The sequence below is a fragment of the Mus pahari genome, chromosome 11, assembly GCF_900095145.1.
Source record: "Mus pahari chromosome 11, PAHARI_EIJ_v1.1, whole genome shotgun sequence".
Taxonomy (NCBI): domain Eukaryota; kingdom Metazoa; phylum Chordata; class Mammalia; order Rodentia; family Muridae; genus Mus; species Mus pahari.
In genome coordinates, this window is record NC_034600.1 from 53,886,236 (window position 1) to 53,908,732 (window position 22,497).

The 22,497-nt window shown below is 46.4% G+C and overlaps 1 protein-coding gene across 6 annotated transcripts in view; it reads left to right on the forward strand.

Annotated features, from left to right (window-relative positions):
• Positions 1-22,497, forward strand: part of Lifr (LIF receptor subunit alpha) — a 104,153-nt gene that overhangs the window by 38,054 nt on the left and 43,602 nt on the right. For 2 of the 6 annotated variants that reach the window (XM_021208507.2, XM_021208509.2), the window contains exon 1: positions 15,476-15,546. The exons of 1 other annotated variant lie outside the window; for it this stretch is intronic. The gene's annotated coding sequence lies outside the window, so the exon portion shown is untranslated. Of the gene's footprint in view, positions 1-5,006; positions 5,275-15,475; positions 15,547-17,232; positions 18,241-22,497 lie in introns of those variants that run through there. 3 more of the 6 variants (XM_021208506.2, XM_029543884.1, XM_029543883.1) reach the window with 3 other exon arrangements.

Below are 22,497 nucleotides of genomic sequence, written 5' to 3' on the forward strand. Positions count from 1 at the left end.
GAGAGAGGGAGAGGGAGAGAGGGAGAGAGGGAGAGAGAAAGCAGGCGGGTCAGAAAGTAGAGGCAGGTCAGAAATCAAGGATGCTAAGAAGAACAGGAAGGATGTGAAATGGAGATTCCAATCAGACCAATGCTCACTGGAACCCTGGAGGAAAGGAAGAGAGGGTGAGGAAAGACAGGAAGGGTTTATTCCCCAAGGTTATCCCTGCCTTCCTTCCCAGGTTTTCTCAGCTCACTGCTTTCCCCCAGTGAATCTTAAGTGGAGGCTTCTGGCTCAGGAACTTAGCTTTAACAACCCGAGGCAGTTAAACTTTCCCCAGTTTAAATGCTTGACCTACTAGACTGGTCTCTAGGAGCCTCGGGGTGATAGCAAACAGTACAAGGAAGTGTAGGAAGAATATTCTGTAGGGATCTCAGCCATACCCACTCAGGCCTCACATTCCCTCCTCCAGGCTTTGCCCTCTCTGGACAGCTGGCTGCTCCGACCACTACTCCACCCAGCACCTCTGCGCTCAGAGGGCGTGTTTAATCTAAAATGACTATGATGCTGAGATTCATAGCATATATCACTGATGTGTGATGCAGATATGCGATGCATCTTTTACAAAAGGACATTGACACAGTGTGCACTAAAGACAATGCATGGTGGGTAGAGGAAAATGCCTGGCCAAGGAAACTATAGCAAAACATACACAGTGATGCGTGGTTCTATAGCAGTGAAGTCACTTGAGTTTTTTCTGCCCACAACCCTCCAAACGCATTGCTCTTAGTCACTCCCATGTCAGAGAAGGAAGCTGGGGAAAAGATTTGATGTTGCATTTGGTTGGGCTTCAGTGGCCAGTGAGAAAACAAAACAAAACTCCAGCTGACTTTTAATAGCAATTTCAAGCTATTTACCAAAATGTGTGTGTGTGTGTGTGTGTGTGTGTGTGTGTGTAAAACATTGGCCCAAAATTCTGGGTTGAGTCTCTCTTACCTTAGACTTTTGTATATTCCTCATATAAATACTCTTTTGACAAGGTTCCTTACAGAGTTTGGCCCAGGAATAACTTTCTCCTAAATGAAACTATGATTTCTTTTACTAGACAGTGAGAGTTATGGGAACTCCCACTTCCCCTACTTCATGGTTTTATGGAGAAGCTTGGAGTTTAATTTTGTATTTATATCCTATTATTTGCCTCAACCAGGTATATTATTATTATTATTAATAGTTTTAAATGTTTGTCTTTCTATGTAAACTTCTTTTTGGAAGAAGGCACAGTACAAATAATCAGAGTACAAACAAAATACAGTTCAGTCAGTGCTGTGCTAGAGATGTAATGAGTTACCAACATATTTTATGTGATGCCCCTGAAGTCATTTTAACTGAAAGAGAATATATTTGAGACAGGATTCTGGGAAGATACTTTGTTTCGTGGTGTTTATTGCTTTTTAAAAACAAACAAACAGGGGGCTGGTGAGATGGCTCAGTGGGTAAGAGCACCCGACTGCTCTTCCGAAAGTCCGGAGTTCAAATCCCAGCAACCACATGGTGGCTTATAACCATCCGTAACAAGATCTGACGCCCTCTTCTGGAGTGTCTTGAAGACAGCTACAGTGTAATTACATATAATAAATAAATAAATCAAAAAACAAACAAACAAACAAACAAAAAAACATGTCCCTTAAATAGCATTCCAAACTACTTTGGGGAAGGAATATCAAATCTAGAGCAAGTGAGCTGATTACCCTCATATGTCTTCTTACAGGGATCTAATTAAAGTTTTGAATCTTGTCCAAAACTGTGCTCTGAAATAAACCAATTTAAATCTACATTCATCTGTCAGACTGAAGATGAGGAGTGGTTTCGGCCACTTCAACCATTCGCCAGTGAATAACTGTGCTTAATTTGTAGATTCTTATCTGGTTCCAACAGTTCTTCCAGGAAGACAGCATACCTTCCTTGTCTTGCTGACTGACAAGCTCTATACGTATGAGGTCATTCATCAAGAGAAGCTGTCTGAAGGGCCACGATGCTGAGATTCAAAAACAAACCTCCCGTCAGCTCTATTTTGCTGCTGTTTGTTTTTATTTTTTGGTTCTGCGAAGGACAAAGCCTTTTAATCCCAGAATCTTTATTATGGGTTTTCATTGTTTTGTTTTTGTTTTTGTTTTTGTTTTAAATTCCTATACAGAAGAGTGGAGGAGGAAGAGGAAGAAGAGGAGGAGCAAGAGGAGGAGGAGGAGGAATAAACAAAACAGAAAGGCAGGGAGACTAGACAATTGCTGGGTAGAGGGGTATGAGTCTTCTACATAAAGAAATGAAATGAGAAGAAACCATCGAGTGTGAGACTTCCGCATCTCACTGCCTTGTGTCTATTCCATTTCAGCTTGCCAAATAACTGACCCTTTTACCTCTAATTATGTGATTTATTATGTCGATGTCATTGTTTGTCTGACAGATGTTTATGAAGATGTGTCAGGCTCTTCGTATTATGCCATTTAAATAGCAAACAAACATTATAGTATCTCACGAAAATGCAATCCATAGATATTATATAGGGTGATATTTAAAAAAACACAGTGGATCCAGAAAAAGGAGACAAAAATGGGCTCTAGCCACGGCACTTGCAATTGAGCTATGACTCCTTTAAGAATTCATACTGGTTAATTTAATTTACTTTTTTTTTTTTTTTTTTTTTTTTTACACAAGACATAAAAAGAATTGATTCTGGCCATCACTGATGGCAGAGTCTTAGCAAATGCCTTCACATGAGTTATGGACTGGCCCCTTCCAACATGGCGGCTACTGCTATTTTTAAAAGTGCTTTCTTTATAACAAATAGTATCTATCTTATGTAAATATGAAACCCATACTTTCTCCTGGAGAAGTGTGCATACTGCAACTCTTCTAGCCATTCCACAGGGTCATGAAGGTGTTACGAAATTCAACTAGTTGTGACAAATTTCCCAAGCTCTTCCCTGAGAAATGGGCACAAACGAATTGGGTTTTTCTGTGATGGGCAAATTTCCAGGTAGCTTTTCTCCGTCCCCATACGAGAAAACCTAGGCAATGTGTTAATAGGATCAAGTGTGCTTTGTACGATTTGTAAAGGTAAGGCAACTTAACCACTCTGACTGAGACAGAGGTCTCATTCTGGCTGCCCGGCCTCTTTGTTCCCCCAGGTGCTGAGTGGCTCTGGACCATGTTGGATATTCCCATTTGTTTTGTTTTCTCTTTTAAGAGGGCCACCCAAACTGCAGACACTTCAGGCCCCACGAAACTTGTATCTGTTCCTACATGTGGGAACAGAACCCAGTTCACAGGTGTGTTATGAGGATTAAATAGTAAATTCATGTCAAGAGAGCAAGGCCACCGGGGTCAGCATTCTAGGCAAGGTGAAAATCATGTTGTTGTCTTGTCTGAGGTTTAATTTTTTTCTCCCACGCAAAAGGATGCTAGGTCCTGGACAACAAGGCTGTGCCATGCTTTTCATGGACTCTAGATATGTTTGAGTCTCTTTAGTTATTAAACATTAAACATTCTTATTTTGTTTACCTTAGGTACAAAGACAGCAATATTAATCTATATTAAAACACTTGAATCTATTTTTTTTCTTCTGACCTGAAAACAAATGAATATACTTTCATTAGCTCCTAAAAGTTCTGTGAGCCATAGGTGCTGTGTCTAATAGAAAAGATGTAATTCTCCAATATGAATACTAAATTTCTCAAGTTGTGGGAAAGAATGGGGGTAAAGGAAAAGCAATATGGTCCAACTTGAATGGGGGAGGGTTCCGTACATAGTCCAGAAACAGTCATGAACATCAGGAGGCACTTCATGTTCAAAATATGCACTTTAATGGAGTTGGTCACTAGGGTACTCTTAGTGACTTTATTTTGAAAGATGTTATTAAGAATTTATTTTTTTCACGCAGTATATTTTCAGGTGTCTTGTTGCCCATTTTGGAGTTACATTATTAACAGGGGATATTTATTTTAGAAAATAAGCTTCATCCAGCCAATTTGCAAATTGCTGTAGATTCTAAAGTCTAGAATTTCAGTCAAAGGTCCCTCACTCCTTGGCCCTGGCGCACCAGATAAATCACATCTGAAAACAAACAAGCGGCTCCCTATGGAAGGTGTGTCTGCACAGCCATGTGACTGCGTGCCAGTGGCTCCGTCTGGCACATTTCGGAACTTTGCAAAATTAATTGTGTTAAAGAGAACACCATCAAACGCGTCCGGCACGGAGCATAAACATCTTCAAACCACGACTCTGTGCCATAAAACACTCCTACCAATTTCACTTGGTGCATTACTCTGGAAGGAACACCGAGGCCAAGTGAAACTGCGGAAATGGGAACAATGCACGGAGGAAAAATCTCACCCCATTAAGGGATCCGTTTCTTCTCTGCACAAATAAGCCCACCACGCCTCAGAGGCACGACTAGATGGCTCCAGGATGTTCTCGGATGCCCCCGCAGGCCCTCAGGAGCTGAGAGGTCCCCTCACCAAGAAAGTAGGGGAACTGAGTGGCAGCGCCCCGGCCTTGGGGGCACTTTAGGTAATGCACAAAGTCAGAAAGAAAGAAAGGGAAAAAAAAAAAAAAACCGCAGAAATTGGCGTCCCTGTGCCTTTTCGGGGCGACACGAGTTTCCTCCTCCGTGCACGGCTTGCAAAGCGCAGTGACAGCGGTTTGGGAGCCGCTCTGCTTCCCGCAGGGCCGCCTGGGCTCCGCTGGCCTTTCCGGAGGCTTTGCACCCGCAGGGCCGCCGCGCTCTCGCCCGCCGCTCGGTGACCTTGCAAGGCTGGCCGCGCGACCCGAGGCTCGGCAGAGGCACCTCCCTGGGCGCCGGGCCCGCGCGCGACCCAGCGGCTCCGACTCACGCGCGGCCTCGCGGGCCCGCGTCCCCGCGTGTGCGCGCGGCAGGGCCGGCCAAGAGGGCTGCGGGGGCGCGCGGGGCGGGGCCTGGGCGGGGCCTGGGTGCTGCGCCCCCCGCCGAGCTCCTCGCAGGCGCCGCCTCCGGGCGCGCAGTCTGCGCCGGAGCGTCTCGGCGGTGGCCGCGGCCGTTATCGTCGCCTGGCGCTGCGGTGGCTCGCGGGGTTGGGAGAAGGCAGCGGCGGCCGGTCGTCGGTGGCCGCTAGAGCCGGCCTGCAAGGGGACAGGGGCGCCGGGACGGCGGCTGCTACCACCGGACTGCTCCTTCGCGACTGCAGTCCGGTGCTGCAGGGTCCGGGCTGCCCCGGGGCGGCGGCCGACTGGGATGGCAAGATAGCGGCGCGGGAGCGGCCGGTGAGTGCGGGGGCGCGGCGCGGCAGCCCGGAGCGCGTGCGGGGGGCGCGTCCCCGGCTCTGGGGCAGCGCCGCTCGGGCTCGCGCCGTCCGTGCCAGCCGAGGGGGTCAACCCTGCAGCCCGCGCCCACGCGGGCTACACCGCGCGAAACTTGTGCGGCGCGAAGGGCACTGAGTTCCAAGGCCAGAGGTTACCAGGGGGATGGGCAGGACCTTTAATTCCCCATTCGGAGCTACGACCTGCCAGATGGTTTCCTGCCCCTAAACCTCAGCGCTTCAGAAAAGTAGTTCCTCATCCTTTCTGTTTTGATGGTGCGTTTGACTGACCTGTCTGTAGTTCTAGGTGCTTGTGTCAGAAGGCGCTAAACTTATTAAACTCCCAAGTTAAAGTGTAGGCGAGCAAAGTTAGGCTTCGTAATGGATGGCTTTCCGGATGTGTTGTCTAAAGCACAGAGCTGGGATCGTGGATCCAGACGCACAGAAAACTGCACAGCAAGTGTGAATTTACACAGGAGCTTGAGTTATGTGATTCTGACCCCCCACTTCAGCTGCCGAAACACACGTTTACACTAGGGTTATCTTTGCGTCCCTTTCTGTAGGTGTGTTTAATGCAGTCAGATACTGAAAGGACACGTGCGCTGTTACTGACTGACAGTTACATGGGAATGCATTCTTTGCGTTTACCTTATGCTTTCTTTAAAGTGGGTTTTTCAGAAGAACTTTCAGTTTAAACTTTGCAATGTCTTCCCTTGCATATTTAACCCGGCAAATAATATTTGCTTAGAGTTGACGCGACTTACATTAGTCAGGAGTTCAAAAGCGGTGCCCACGTTATATTTAAAGCACCGCCCCCCCCCCAGTGAAAAAAACCTAAAGCATTTGTTTATTGCAACTGATGCTGTCCCCTCCCCTTGCGATGCCGTCCTCTCCCCTTGCAGGATTATCTTGACACAGATCTGAAGTCATACTCCACTAGGAGCAGAGGCTCCTAGGGTAAGACTGGCAGAGGGAAGCAAATCTCAGCATAGCCTGTGCTTTTAAAAAACACTGGACTGTGCTCTTTTCTCTCTCTTCCTGACTTTTCTTACAGCCAGGTGTTCATTTGGAGGCATCCTTGAGGAACCTTAAGCTCAGTTTCAATATGAGGTATATTTTCAAGGAGGCTGGAGCTGCTATTTGCTCTCAGGCCAGAGTTGAACTGAGGTGTATTTGCCTTGTAAGAGGTGAGATCACAGGCTGCTCTGCTCCAATGAGTGGATACTTGAGAGTCTCCTCTGGGGGATGAGACTCAGCAGGGACTGGGGACTGTGCTGTTAAAACCAAACGAATTATTTCCTGAGTTTTAAAAACGTTTGCTACGGAAGACTCATTTTGGGGGGGGGGGGGAGCGTGTGTTAGGAATAGTATACCTGATCGAATGAAGACGTTACCATATTGATTTGTGGGATGCCTCTCTTCACATTAGAGAAGATCCAGTAGTTGTAGTTCAGAGTAAAGGGCCAATCTCTCTCCCACCACGCCCCTATAGCATCAGTAAGCACCAGCTTACGGGCTCTTGTCTCTCTCCGAATGTAACCCAATGCTTGGTAGCATTTTGCTCTTTTTGCTCTTTTTGTCTTCCTGCTGGCTGGGATAGTCGCATGCCCTGTTCTGCACCAGCTTCTTGGCCTCCCCATGAAGTCCTAAGTCCCAACAGTCTCCAGTCCCCCTGAGGGAGCCTCCTCCCTCTCCCTCTGACGCAGCATCTTTAAGGATAAGCCACAGTTTACTTAAGCTTCTCTTCCTTCACAGGTATCTTCTTCTGATACCTTGCTGCGAGGGTGTTATAAAGCACTTTTTCTTTTCGAGGCTTTTAAGTGGGTTTCAGTTATTCCCAGGGCCCCAAAGTTGCTTCTTCACATTGCAGGAAGTGGAGGCTGCTCTGCCCCAGTGCACATCCTCCACTTAAATGACTTCAAAGTGACCCAAGGGGATTTGTGGCATCTTTGCTGTGAAATGAGAGCTATGATGGCCAGGACCTAAAGTCATACTCTTAATGACAACAGAAAGTAACAACTGTGCACTTATAAGAATAATCCACCAGGCCCTGTGTGGAGCCTTTAAACCCATGACTTCTGAGGCAGGGGCAGGTGGATGTCTGTGAGTTCTATGCTAGCTTAGGCTCTGTACTGAGTTCCAAGCCAGGCTATATTATGAGTTCCTGTCTTTAAAAAAAAAAAAAAAAACAATCCTAAGAGTTTAAGTGTTTTTGAATATGTAGTGAAGGCTCATACCTTTTATTAAATTGAAGGCAGGGCAGTTCTTTTTTGTGTTCCATTAAGTTTGCGTCTCATTAGGATAAAGTCTGTGCTTTCTGTGGTTGATCACCACTGACTTCTACTTTAATGTGAATAAATTGCTTTCACACCTTCATTGTTAGAGAAAGGATTACTGCCAAATATTAGGGGAAGGATGCTTTTAAGAATATTTGTCCTTGGCATCTCTTAAGAGTGATTTTGGAAGCAGAATAAATTGTAGAGGTTAGGCGTCGTCGCTAATGCTAGCATTTGAGCACAATGCATTAGGTAGCCTGATGTGATCCTGTGTGGAGGCTCTTCCTCCTCCCCCTCCTTCCCCTCCCCCTCCTCCCCCCCTCCTCCTATAAGCTTCGAGGAACCTTTTAAAAATCTAATTAAAATCCAATCCACTCTTAGCATTTAGAGTATGGTCTTTGTTTCCCTTGGGACCTAACATTGTGGTGTCAATACAAAAGTGTTGTTAACACTGGTCCATATTTGTTCTTCATAAATAGGTGTTTATTAGTCTTCTGTTAATATTCCAGGCAGTTTTCGGGAAACTGAGATCCAGCTTATACGGGACAAACAGACTGGCTGTCATGAGTTTCCATCTGAATTGTGGAGATGGATTTAAAAAAAAAAAACGTGAGAGAGCAGTGAAGAAAGATGGTTTCAGGTTAAGGACCAGGGAAAGGCCGAGGTAGAGGGGCGTGGCTGAGGTAGAGGGGCGTGGCTGAGGTGGATAGGGTCACCCTGAGGACTGCTGCCTGTGGCCAGAGAAGCCTGTGGTAGAAGCCTAGGGTAGACTGGTGGGAGCTGAGCAGCGTGTGATTCTGGAGAACGGGGAAGTGTAGCTCAGGTAGAGGGCACTGCACGAGTCAACACCCAGGCGGCGCCATAGGGCCACCAGGGTGCTATGCTACTGCGTAGAAGGGGAGGCTGTGGGCATGTGCTTGGATTGGGGCGCTGCACGTGGAGAAGAGCAGAAGCTGAGGGTGGAAGAATTCCTCCATGCTGGCTCCAGGAGTTCAGGGACAGGTCTTGTGTTTCCTGTGACGCGCACAGCAGAGGCCGCACCTCTGGCTTGCTTTATTTGTTGAATAGATGAGCAAATCAAGAAAACCCTTAAGAAATAATCTTACCTGACTTTTGGTCAGAATTCTTTGGAGTCGGTTATCTGAGTTCTCCACCTAGGCTCTAGGCCTTACCATGTGTGTTACAGTTAACACACTCTCAGATTGTTGCCTTAAATCTCACCCTTCTGCCATGAAGTTCAAGTCGGAAGTGTTAAAAACAAAACACAACACAGCCCCTTTTAGTAAGTCATAGTGATTTCCCAGAGATATTTAGTCCAAATTTTCACTTTTGATTCCAGTGGAGCAGCCATTTACATGGGAGTGAATAATTCAGATGCTTTTTATTTTTATCTTTTTTAATATGATGTTTTGGTTCTTCGGGCTTGCGGCTGACCAATGAGCTGTGCCAAGCTCAGGTATGTTGTTCTCACAGGAGAAATGTGTGTGTGCGCCTGCTCTATTTTAGGAAATAGCAGGAACTTGTGGTATTTCCTCTTCCCAACTCCCAATCTGTTTGTTGTTCTAAATATATGTTCCTTTATATTAATTGAAAACTTGGGAAATGAGTTTCATGCCAAGCAATTGTTACAGCTGTGCGATAAGAGTCTTGTCTCTGGTGATTGACTGTTGGGTCCCTGTTCTGTATGAGGAGTTCTGTAATCTTGCAGAATGAGAGCTTGATCTCTCTCTCTCTCTCTCTCTCTCTCTCTCTCTCTCTCTCTCTCTCTCTCTCTTATTTTCTATTCTGACCGTTGATACCTGACGGTAGTGACTTGTGACTTGCTTCTACATAAAGATCTCCCAGCTCGGCGTGACACAGGCTATGCAGACACTGAAATAAGAATGGGCTCTTCCACACCTCCTTCTTGAGCAGAGTCGCCTTGGTCCTTTTCACATTCTCACTTCCCACGCTGAAGTCAGCGAGGCATTGTAGGGAGTTTCGATGTTTAGAAATGCAAACGCTCTCAAGCAGGTCCTTTGCAGTCCCTGTACAGGTTGCAGAAAGGCAGGAGTTCCAGTTGTCATGCATTGTCTTGAGTGGTGCTGCATGCGTTCCTTCTAAACACTTGCACTGCTGCTGCTGATGCAGGCTGAAGGTGGTGCTCGCAAGCCTTGCCCACTCAGTGTTGGGAGGTGAGGAGAAATTTCTGGTGTATGTTTTTGGTTTGTAATGTACTTTTGCACGGTGGGAAGTTTTTGGCTCTCCTTCATTCTTTTGGCTTCTAAGGCTGAACAAGTTGGAATTAGCATTCATGTCTGGAATCGAGCATAATCTTGTTATGTGGTGTTATCTTGAAGGGCCACTAGGGGGCGATATTTCTTTCTGAAGGCCCTTGTGGGTTATGCCTTCCTCCCCAAAGCACACTTCTGTTAAGAAGTCCCTAGATCCAAGGACAGTTGACATGGTGGTAGCAGGAACATCTGGTGGAAAATAACAAGTGCTGACAGAAGTGCTTCCCGCTTCTAACATTAGAAAACGCTTATGGGGCAAATGGGTTGTAATTGTCCTGTGGACAGAACTGTGCAAGTTGGCTGAGCCCTGTTGGTGGTTGGATGAAGGTGAGTCTATGGCCCACAGTTACATGCTGTAACCTCTGGGGCTGTTTGAGGGCCACTGTGAACATTAGGGCATGATGACAAGATGCCAGCTGTTTGCACGCAGCAGGCCTGGAGGCCCCACCGCTGTGCCCTTCTTCGTGCCTTTAGAGGATAAAAGTGAATAAGGCATTCGAGAAACTTCTCCAAAGAAACAGTTAAAGTTGGGAGTGTAAGTCATCTGACTGGAACTTTACCCCGTGCTTACTCCTTGAAGGTACCATGATCAGCAGTTTTACTGTAGTTTAAAAAACAAAAACAAACAAACAAAACGGTTATAGGGGAGAGTGTGTGCAAGATCCAGAGGGAGATGAAAATGTAAGTTCTTAGGAAAACATAAAATTGAGGATTCAGACAGCCTAGGCACACAGCGGAGCTTGAGAGGCCGAGGGCCCTTTCGGGTCACCCAGTCAGCTTCTGGAGTTTAATATGTAAAGAAACTGAGACCCAGGGATGTCACAATTTGCCTGGGGACAGTCACTGATGACTGACTGGCATCCTGACCCTTCTTGGACTGACTGTTACCTATAAGAGTCTGAGTTCTGTCTAGAGGAGCATCTCCCTGAGGGGTTCGCCACTGTGGGCTTCCGTGCGTCATCACCATGGGCATGGTGTTCCGCCCACAGCAGGTGCCCCATATTTTGTTAAGGAAATGCATACCTAAAAGAATTTCAAGACTGTCCAACTGGCACATTATCTGTGAGAGTGTGTTTATATAATATGGATGAATATATAATTTCTCGATTAAAAAAATAGAGTGCTCCTTTTGAAAGCCAAACTCCTAACTCTAGCACTAGCCAAAGTTGGCAGGTGTGGCTGCATCATGTCCCTTACTGACCCAGGCATTGGATTTTCCAGGAGTTACCCTGTAAACCCACTAATTCCTGGTATCCTTAACGTTTTATCTTTGATGCTTGAAACGGTATTTACTTTTGAGATCGAACAGTGCCTTGAATTGCCTTTCTTCTACATGTGTCTTATCAGTCAAGTGATTTCACAATTTCAAAACCTTATGGCCTCGTTGGAATTTGGATATTTGAAATCAAATCTCGCAAAGCCCCCACAGGCTCTGGAAATTGTCGCTTCGAGATGCCCGGCGGATGTTTGAATTGTGGTAACTTTCCAGGAGGGCAATTTTGCATTACTCATCAAAAGCCTCAAAAATGTGCCCTGTCTCTTAGTCAGGCATTTCTACCCCTAGGAATTTAAACCAGGGGGTTGGGGGGTGGGTGGGTAGGAGTGAGTGTGTGTGTAGAAACCAGCTTACAGCCGTGGTCTGGCCTCCACAGTGCCAGTGTGTGGGCGCTCCTGCTGGGAGCCTGGTCCATCCCACAGGGATCACCAACTTGGTGGGAATTTACTTTGTAGCACAGATCAGAGCCAGGAAGGGAGATGGAGGGGGGGGGGAAGCTGTCTGCAGATGCTGAGGGCCGCTCCACTACCATGCACATATCAAAACCACCCCTGCAATTTGACAAAGCTATTCTTGTAACTCCTTAAAACAGCAGTTATCCAGTGGAAATAGCTTCCATGCTCAGTAATAGGAGTGGGTTATAGCTTTCGTGAGTAATGAAGGGACAGTGCTGCAGGGGGATGCCCGCTGGTGGAGCTGCACCAAACTTATCATTTGTCAAGCCAGATGACCAAGAGGTCTATGTAGGGTCATCTAGGTTTTGTTTTTGCAGTGTGCACGTGCACGTATACATGTGATCAATTCTATAACACTGTGTAGGGTGATTCCAAGATTACTCTCTAGACACTAGGTGAGATTATTTCAGTGTGGAGCAATAATAGCTCTGTTGCTTTTTAGCAACCCCCACCACCCCCGCCCCCCAGCATTCCCAATATCTAAAAAGCATGTGGTACAGTGTAGGGGCCGGGAGGAAGTTGCATTTCCGTTCCCAGAGGTTGTGTGAACTTGAGTAAGTTCCGTGTCTGTTTCGGTCCCTGTTGTGTGGGTGAGGATGCCCATTTGGTGCTTACCGGCAGAGAAGACTGGCTAAACATACCCCCTGAGCTGGTGGCACGACAAACACTGGGCGTTCTGAACAGGAGAGGTTTTCTAGATTTCTAGATCAATTTTGTGGGTCTTGAAAATTCCAGGGCATCCTGACACAGCATTGTTCCTGACCATTGAGAAGTATTTTGAGGTTTTAAAAGGAAAACCATCCATTTATTTGTGCGTGAGTATATACGTGCAGAGGTCAGAGGCCAACTCTCAGGAGAGTCTTTTCTCCTTCCACCATTTGGTTCCAGGTCTGAGGGCTTGCTGACGCCCGCTTTCGCCCACTTAGATGCAAATGTTCTTTGTTGCTAGTGATTGGTTTTGTTGTTGTTGTTGTTGTTGTTGTTGTTGTTGTTGTTGTTTTTTAAGACACTTTGGCTTCCTTCTGTTATTGTCTTGAGTAGTCCAACCATACATTCCTCAAGGTTAGGTCTGTCTGACTCAGACAGTGATGGGTGTGTCTCTGTTGCCAGGCCACAGTGCCCCAGGTACAGGTACCCTTGCCCATGCAATGACACACAGGAACAACCACAGGCACTGCGGGAAGCCAGGAGGTCACTGAGGTAAGGTAGCAAGCTACAGATCCTGGCCTCCTGGCCTGTCCTTTCAGAAGAAAGCGTGTGATGTTACTTTCCAGGGAACACAAACACTGCCCTCCGCTTGTTCGACCCGCTGGGTGAGCCGCAGCTAGGTGACGTCACCTTGTTGACATTTACAGGTAACTTTATTGAAGTTGGGTGACACTTTTCTTAGGCTTCTGGGCTGGAAACTGCTATTGCACCTTCTGTGAAGGGCACACTCCTGCCACCGTGAAGGAGACCTCATGCCATTTTGAAATTTTATCTTTCGTGAAATCGCCAGGCCCTCCCTCATAAATCTAGGAGGTGTGGCCCTTATGCATCTTCTGAGTGAGAAATTCCAGCATGTATCTTCCCAGGAGACAAGGGCAGTGGGGCCTGCACCCGAGGGTACGTGCATCTGCACTAGCTTTAATGAAATGTAGAGACAAAGACGTCAGTAACAGTTACAGACAGCACATGGTTTGTGGGTCTGCATGCCAGGATCTACAATGGAAGTGGAGAGTCAGTCATCACAAAACACCTTTGTGACAAACGCCGACTTTATGTTCCATTTCCTCATATAGCTGAAATAAGGAAGACAGCGTCATGAGTCGTGGACAGCGTGGCCCCCATGGGAGGTCATAGACATAGGTAGGGGACACAAGCAAGATCCATGTCTTACGTCATGCTCCCATCTACCGACAGCATCGCTTCCACAGCCCACTGCGGTCCCACTCCTCCACCGAAACTAGCAGTTTAGCGTGCTTCTCTTAGGGGTCAGGTTCACTTTGCAGAATTTCTCCTAGTGACAGGCAAGGCCTGCGTGCGATGGTGCCTAGGTGGCAGCTGCGCTGTGTTGGCTGAGTGTAGGATGGAGCAACGCTGCCCTCAAGGCCAGGATCAATGGAATCACAGAGGACTCTGTTCTGGAACTTTCCACCTCACAGCAGGCAAAGCCGAGAGTGCTGGAGTGTGCCACAGGCTGTATTGTTGGGGTCAATACCTCATGGGAGGTCCTTAGTTCACTGTCTGGTGGGTCAGTGGCCGCCCTCCCTTCCACTCTCCGATGTGCTGTGAGTTGGTTTGCCCCTCTTCACGCCCCCACTATAGTGTTTTGCCTCACGGTACCTGTATAGCGAAGGGTCTCATGGGCACAGACCTTTAAAACTGTGGTGGTAAACTACCATTATGCACTGGTTTTCTTTGATGTTTTGTGACAGAAAGTGAACACAGAAATCTATAAGGAAAGATGGGCTCTAAGGAAAAGTCTAGAGTGACACAGCTGACTGTCCACCTATGGATTTGGGGGACCATTTGCAGGGCTTCTGGATGTAGGGTTTGTTTTTGAAATATCAAGAGGCATGGCTGAGAATGACTAGCTTTAAACCATAGTATTTTCTTATCTATGTTTTCCCGTATCCCATAATGTAGGTTGTCTTGGGCATTCGGGGTTTTGTTTTGTTTTGTTCATTTTGTAACGTGGGCCTTCAGGAAATGTTCCCCATGCTACTAAAAATTCTTCAGTATGAATTGATGCAGCGGGGCATTCTGTCTTAAAACAAACCACAGTTTGAGAATCTTACATTGCTTATCTTTTAAAATTCATAATTAAGGCAATAATCATTGGGCATAAAGCCCTTACTCCCCACCACCACCCCAGTACGTTGCTCAGAAATACCCAACACAGGCTACTTATATGGAAGACCTGTAGTTAGCTCCTGGTTTTGCCAGTGAAGGGCGTGGCGTTGGCCTTGACTCAGTTCTGGTGAGGACCCTGTGCTCTAATCATCACTGAGGTATTGATGTAAGGGAAAGCCCACATCACCCAACTGGAAATCAGAAGGATTGGGATTCCACAGTTCCTTCTGAGTACACACCTACTGTGACCAGCAGACTGGCCACTGAGTCTCATCTCTCAAAGTTGCATGTTCTAATACTACCAGCCCCAAGACCTTGGCAGCCAGTCATGTGGACCCCTGGGGGGTTGTTAGCCCTCAAACCACAGCTTCTAGTGACTTTCAAACTCTTTTCCTGAGTCAGAATTTAAAGACGTTGTTATAGTTTTTATCACTTTGATCCATAACCGAGTAGTCAGAAAAATTCTTGTTCATCTTATTAGCTGCCATTTCCTTACTGGGAATTTTTTTTTTAATGCTACATCTACATCTGTACATTGTTAGAATTTGAACTATCTTTAGAGTACAATAGACACACTATTAATTCCAGTGCTTGGGAGACAGAGGCAGGTAGATTAGTGGAGCTCTGTGAGTTTGGTTTGTGTAGTGAGTTCTAGACTAGCCAGGGCTATATAATGAGACTCTGTNNNAAAAAAAAAAAAAAAAAAAAAAAGTGGAACTGTCTTTTAAAGTTAAACAGGGAAAATGCTTTATAAAAATGGAGAAAGCTTGGAGACTAATTCTTTTAAAGTTTTAATCTCACCTTTAGAGGTAACTGACTATGACATGATATTATACATGATAGATTAATTTCTGTGCATAATCAGACCTAATACTGGCTAGTTTTGTGTCACCTTGACCCAAGCTAGGGTTATCAGAGAGGCAGGTGCCTTAGTTGAGAAAACACCTCCCTAAGATCCAGCTGTGAGGCAGCTTAATCAGTGACCAATGGGGGCTGGCCCAGCCCATTTGTGGGTGGTGCCACCCCTGGGTACTGGGTTCTATAAGAAAGCTAGATGAGCAAGCCAACCTCCGGAGCAAGCCAGTAAGCAGGCCCCCTCCGTGGCATTGGCTCCTGCCCAGGGTGAGTTCTTGCCCTCATTGCTTTTGATGATGATAAACTGCGAGTGAAATAACCTCTCTTCCCAGGTTGCTTTTGGTCATGGCAAACAGAGCAACAGTGACCCTAACTATGATAGATGTATATTTAGTATCTGTGCCTCTGGGTATGTTAAGCTGTGCTTGCAACATACTTACATGGTTTTTATAATATGACTTAAAAATGTAACTTGTTAATCATCTGCCATGATATACAATTGCGCATAATGTCCTTTTTGTAAAGTCTTTTATTCAGCTCAGTGGACATCTCCTCCACACCTGCTGGGGGCTGCAGCATTGGGGAGGAGGGGTGGGTCGTACCCTGTGAAACTTTCCTGCCTTTTGGGGAGCACCAGCCAGTAAACAAGAACTACATGTCCAGATATCGATGAGTGCTCTAAGGACAGGAAGCTGGGCAAGGTGGCGTAGGGCAAAGAGGGTAGGTGCCAGGGCTCCTGGGAGGTCAGTAGGGGATCCCTGGGGGATGGGAGAGGATATGCTGAGCAAGTGAGTTCTAACTCAAAGCCTAAATGACATACAGAACCTATGGAGAAGTCCAGGGAAGGATGCTCCTGAGGGGGTCCAGACCTGAACAGGAGGAACAGAAGGGCCGTGTGACTGCTGGAAGGAGAGTGGGATGTTGGAAGGGGAATAGGGCTGCTCAGGGTCATGGGAGAGAGAGCAGAGCGTGTTTATAAGAATTGGTCCCAGTTTTAAATCCACAGTGGCAGGGCCTGATGGATATTTTTGGATGGTGGCTGTGCCTGCTCTGTGCAGTGTGGGGAGCAAGGATGGAGACAAGATGAGAGGACCACTTCACTGACCGACAGCCATGCAGGCAAGAGGCTGGCAGTGAGCACAGTGGGCAGTGTCTGGTTTCAGAGCTGAGGAAGCTGTAGCAGCCAGACATGCAGAGGAGGTGTTGGTCCCTGTGCAGGAAGGGGTAAATCGAGAACGGCCCGGAGCCTTTGCTTGCTTTTCCTTGGGGGAGATTGAGACAGGATCTTTGTGGCTTAGCTGGTTGAACTGTGCTCACTAAGATGATCCACTCATTGTGGCCTCCTGGATGCTGAGATCATAGGCACAAAGCACCATGCCTGGCCTATGGCTTTGGGGATGTGGGTTTTAGAAAGTGTCTGTACTATTTTTTTGATAGGGAGAAGATTAAGGAAGAATAAGTCGGGGGGGGGGGGCACTGTGAATCAAGAATCTGCTTTGTGTGTGAGCTGAAAATGTCCGAGACTTGCAAGAAACAAATTGCGTTTCTACCTGGAGACAAAACTGTTGGGAGCTATAAGAACATCTGGGGAAAAGCCAGAATCAACTTAAAATGAATGTAGGTTTTATTTAAATTAGCATATGTTCTTTAGAAAATTTTAAGAGTGCAGCAAGAGATGGGCCAGCATGCTTATGGAGGTGGGACCGGCCACGGACCTCCAAGTGACAGGCACTCTGGTCTTCAGTGAACAGCTTTGCAGTCTTGCCTAATGTCTCTTGCAGAACAGTTTCTAGAAGTGTGTAGTGTTTGTTGTGGTTGGTTTTGGATTTGTTTGTTCTATTTTGTTTTGTTTTGAGACAAGTTCTGTCTTCATAGTCCTGGATATCCTGGAACTCACTATGTAGACCAGATTGGCCTCCTCCTACTCAGAGATTCTCCTGCCTCTGCCTCTTTACTATTGGGACTAAAGGCATGTGCCACCATGCCTGGTACTGACTGAGCAGATAGTGAGTGCTCAGTAAATGATCAGATTGGTCTGTCATTGTCACCGCCACCACCATCACCACCACCACCACCATCTCCATCATCACCACAACCATCATCATCACCACCATCCTCATCAAGTAAAATGACATCATAACATGACTCAGACCTTGGAGTCACAGTCAGAAACCTGGGTCCCATTTCTGGCTTTGTCCTTTATAGGTCACGAGGCTCTGGGAAAGTCACTTAACCCCTTTGTTTCCTCATTGAGTGCTGCGTCAAAGACACCAGCCTTCACCTTTCCCCCATGCACTGTGATGGTGCCAGAGACAGTCATTCAGTCGCTCAGTGGTTCTTTCTCACGAACCTTGTCTCAACCATCGTGGGACGGCATCTCGCACCACACTCGCTGCTCACTGTCCATCGAAGTCTCTGCGTTTGAATCTGTGTGTCTTGACTGCTGTTGAAGGTAGCCATCTTGCTTTAGTATCTTTGTAAATTTTTGTGCCCACTTCCGTGTTTTTATATACAAGGGCTGCCATATTTGTTGCATGACATTTTCCTTAAGGGGAAAGTCATTGTATCCCGCTTGCTGAGCAAGATAGTTTCATGAGCTGTTTCTGTCTCCCGTAAGAAGTGCATGCATTCAAGGGACAGGCACACGAGAGGGTTGGATTTAGAGGGTATGAACTGGGATCTGATGGACAAATCGACGTTTGTTAAAGATTTGGGAAGGGTATCTTGGGTGGAGCAATGGCAGAGAAAGGTGTAGCCTGCACATTTGCTGGACTTGAGCCACAGGCTGTGGAAGAAGGGGTGGAACCAACTTGGGGTTCAGGGGTTCAGCTGGCAGGAAATGGCAGAGAACTTGTGCCGTGTGCAGATTGGGACTTCCTCAAGGCCAGGGAGGGCCGTGGATGATTTCAGCATAATATGACTGGCTTCCTGCACTTGGGGACACTGACTGGGATCACTGGAGTAAGTGAGGGCTGAGAGGGGCTCTGGACGTTTGTCTTATTTCCCACTGTGGCCCTGGAGAAGAGCCCCGGGTGCTCATTTTCCCATGGCCTTTATAGAGAGCCTTCTTGAGGCTGGGGCATTTGGCATGTGATTGGAGATCCTTGGAGCTTGCTTACCCACAGTCCCTAGGATAGATGGGTCCTGTAGGTACGGAGTAGAACAGAGTCGGGAGAACATTGAAGAGTAAGGTTTTTGTTGAACTAGAATTTGTATAATTTGAGTAATCATTTTATGTATTTTATCTGTTGCTGTTTTTTTTTTTTTTTTGACTAAAAATAAACCTTCCACTTTCAATACACTGGAGGACAGAGTTGCAAACACCACTTCCACTGTTACTTCAGCAGCCATTTTCTTCTTCCCCTTGTTTCCCACATACCGCTACTAAGTTTTATTTTTCTCCACAACCTGTATGTGTTCGTTTCCACAGTTACCATTTTCACTGGGACCCTGGAATGCCCAGTGTTACATTTGTTTCCTTGAATTCACATACTGGGCTGGGCCGCTAGCATCTCCATCACCACATGCAGTGGATTTGCTGTCTGGTACTTTTTTTTTTTTTCTTCCACACATTTAATGCCTGGAATTCCTTTATCCGGCACATTCATGAGAAACGTCACACAGACAATGGTCACAGTTGTCCTCTGTCACCTTTGTCCTCATTGCCATCATCACATAGCATCCTGAGTAAGCAGGTCAGCTGGTAAGAGGAGCCTTTAGCACTTTTATGTAAGTGTGATTGTCTGATTGTTGAGCATCCTTGGGACATTAGCGAGGACCTCTTTCGACCTAAGACGTGATCCATCTTTTCCTGCCCCTTGCGCTCCCAGTCCAACAGTTTATCAGGTCAGGGTTGTAGCTGGTTGCACTGACCCAACCTCCCTTCCAGATCCCTTTCTCAATACTTTTCCTGATCCAGGATCAATGCCAGGCTTATCGATCTCCGGGGGTGTAGATCACAGCCGTGCCGATGCTTAACCTGGATCCTCACCCAGGAAGCAAACCTCTGGGTATGTGCATGAGGGTGTTTCCAGAGAGGTGGTTTAAGTGATGGGGCGGGGAACCCACCCTGAAGCCGGGTAACCTCGTACCTCAGGGTCCAGTCTAGTTGGACTGAAGGAGCAGGGAGTAGAGCAAGAGCTTCAGCTTCATGTTGATTAGCCGTGCCTTGCCCACCTGGCTGACCCGATCCTTAAAATGGGCAGAATAAACCGTCCCTTAAACTGCTTCTTGCCAGCTTCTGTCACAAACACCTAATTCAGTCTGCTTCTTGACAAAGAAGACTCTTTGAGATATTTCTGCCAAATGCCAGTTATTTCCAAACATTTTTTTTTTCCTGTTCCATTCTTTCTACCCTCTTCCTCTGCCCCCTTCCTTCCTGTCAGTTCCTTTTGAAAAGCATTTGCTGTAGTCTAAACTCATACCTAGGATTTGGATTTCTGAAATTTGGGGGGGGAGAGGGTTCTTTTAACGTAAAAGCTTCAGATTATAACCCTAAAAAAAAAAAAAAATACCACTAGGGCACATTTAGGTTATTATGTGTGCATTGAAATGCAGATATTAGAACAATTTGTATTTTAAGACATGGGTTTGGCTTATATGTTTTGTGGGTTTTTCTATTTGTCTGTTTTTTTTGTTTTGTTTTGTTTTTCAGTTTTAAGGCAGGCTTCTTAGTTGGCTCCCTAAGAAGTGTTTTGGCCAGGAAATGTGTTTTGTTTGGCTTGAATGCTGTTGTGGTATTTCTCCCACCCCCTAAATTAGCTGCTAGCATTTGAAAATGAGATTTCACATGTTTTTCGTTTTGTTTTTGTTTTTTAAAAGATAGCAGGCCCTCTGAGTGGTAACAGGGAAGGCTTGGCTAGATCCGCAGTACGTGCTGCTGAAGGTGCCTGCTCTGTGGGTAGCAGCTCTGTCTCTTTCTTTCTGAGTCTGTGTAAAACAAGACGGTAGTTCATTTGGAAAACCTGTGGCTGTGGGATGCCCTGTCTATTTCCTGTATAAAACAGACAGAGGCTCTGGCTGCTAGCTGCTAGCTGCTGGCCACCCCACTGTCCTTGGCAAGCCTCAACCACTTTGTCTGGCTGGCTTTTGGAGTGTGTTTGGGTTTGCACCTGCTCACTTAAAGAACTCAGCTAATCAAAAGTCTACTTAAGAGTTGGAAGGAGGACAGGAAAATGGCAGTTATTTTCCATTCGGCCCTCCTTGCCGCAGACTGTCAGATCGGGATGTGATGATCACGTGCCCGCCCGTAGCCGCAGGGGACGCTAGCTAGTACTGCATTCACCTGACAGGGTGGAAGGAGAGAAGGGCCCACGGCTGCTGGTTGCTTGAGGTATCCTGAAAGTACGATGGCCGTAGGATTGCGTTTGTCTCAGTTAGTTTGACGACATGTAAGTAAGGACTGCCCTGAGTCGGAGCCGGGTCAGTTGAGAGCTAAGCCTAACATCCTGCTGTTTGCTGTGGTCCTGTTCTGCTGTGATGTTAGTGCCGGAAGGGGTGATGGAGCCCTGGATTCCTGAGGTCTCAGGGGTCTTCTGTTGTGGATTCACAGTTAAATGCATTGCTCCAGAGCTGAGATTGGTAGATGGTGCTAAATTCAGGTTCCCAGCTCTGCTTCTTAGATGTGTGACCCCCCTCTGTGCCTCAGCGCCTTACTGCAGAGAGAGGCCTAGCAACACTGGCTTCCTAGAGTTGGCACGAGGATTCAACCCAAGTGCACACGGTGCATGCTCTCTGCAAACGGGAGTTGCTTATTGCCTGGCCTAGTCAGCCAGAATCCACATTTGAAGTGCATCAAGTGATTGCATAATTAGCGTTTTTCCCTTCCTCAGTTTCAGCAGGCCTTTAGGAGTGGGTTTAATCTGTGTATTTAAAAAAGAAACCAACAGCAATTTGAGCCAAATTGCTGGTTTATCTCTAAATGTAAGTGTTTACCTTACTCTTGGGGATATAAAGGAAGAGTGGGAGGGTGGGGGTGGGTGGGGACAGACAAGAAAGATATTGTAAGTCCTCACTAAGAACTTGGTTTGAATGAGTTAGGTCCAATTGTCAAGTAAGTCCTGAGTATACAGTGGGTATGAAGTGCTCCTAAAAGATATTGTTCTGTTCTAAGACTTTAAAAAGCAATAGGGAAGAAAGTGGAAAGAGGGGGTATATTATCTCCCTATTTTGTGATAAACATGGAAAACACAGACTAAAGTACAGGTAATGTCTTGCTTGAGAATGAGGGTCAGCCTCAGACCCAAGAAGCATCAATGCCCCTAATAAGGAGAGGGTGGAAGGATAGGGTGTGGCTGCTTTGTAAAGCCCTGAATCTCACAAGTAAGATGCCTTGCTGAATGAAGTCCTTGCTGCAGATGTGAAATGAATTAAGTGATGGCTTAAGTTACCCATGGCAGAAGTGATGAGGGCCGTAGTAAAGGAGATAGAGGATGGGAGAAACAAGGGGGTGTTTGGGGGGTAGGATTGGTGGTCAGTTGGGAAGGATTGAAGACATGAATGAGTGTCTTGAGTAATCAGGAATTGGCCGGGGCCTGAGAGAACATGCCTAGAGGGGAAAGTGAAATTCCTGTGTTTCCTTTTGGAGTTTGTGAGGACTCTGAGGCATCCAAGTACACATGCAGCATCCAAGAGTTTCCCACATTGGTTCGGGAACCTCCTGGAGTGGTTGTGTGTAGATAAGCACACACTCGTCTGGTAAATGATTAGTCTGAAGCCGGCCAGGGGCCAATCCCGTGAAACAGATTTGGAAGTCATTAGTGACTGAGTGGTGGTTGAAGCCACAAGAGCGGATAACAGTCATGGAGGGGGACAAAAAGGATGAGATGAACCAGCCATCCCCAAGCTGAGGAGTGCTTCAGATTATTTAATACATACATGCGCCTGGCATGGGTGGTAACTCATGGGACAGAGTCAAAGGATTCTAGCCGTGTACCAAAAGGAATCTTACCTGCATGAAAGCTTGAATTGCTTAAAATGGTAAATGTTCTTGATCAAAACAGGTACAGTTTGCATCCTTCGGTCAGGAGAACAAAACTGGAAAGTATGGTAAAGCATATGAAGAGGTATTATGTATGTATGATAATTCTCCATTGGAAAGAAGGAGGTAATTAACACCCAGCTGCTGAAAAACAAAATCCAGAATGAATGATTTAAAAGAAAACATTGAAAATTACCAAAAAACAGATGAAGTATTTTTATTGTACAATCAAGGAATTG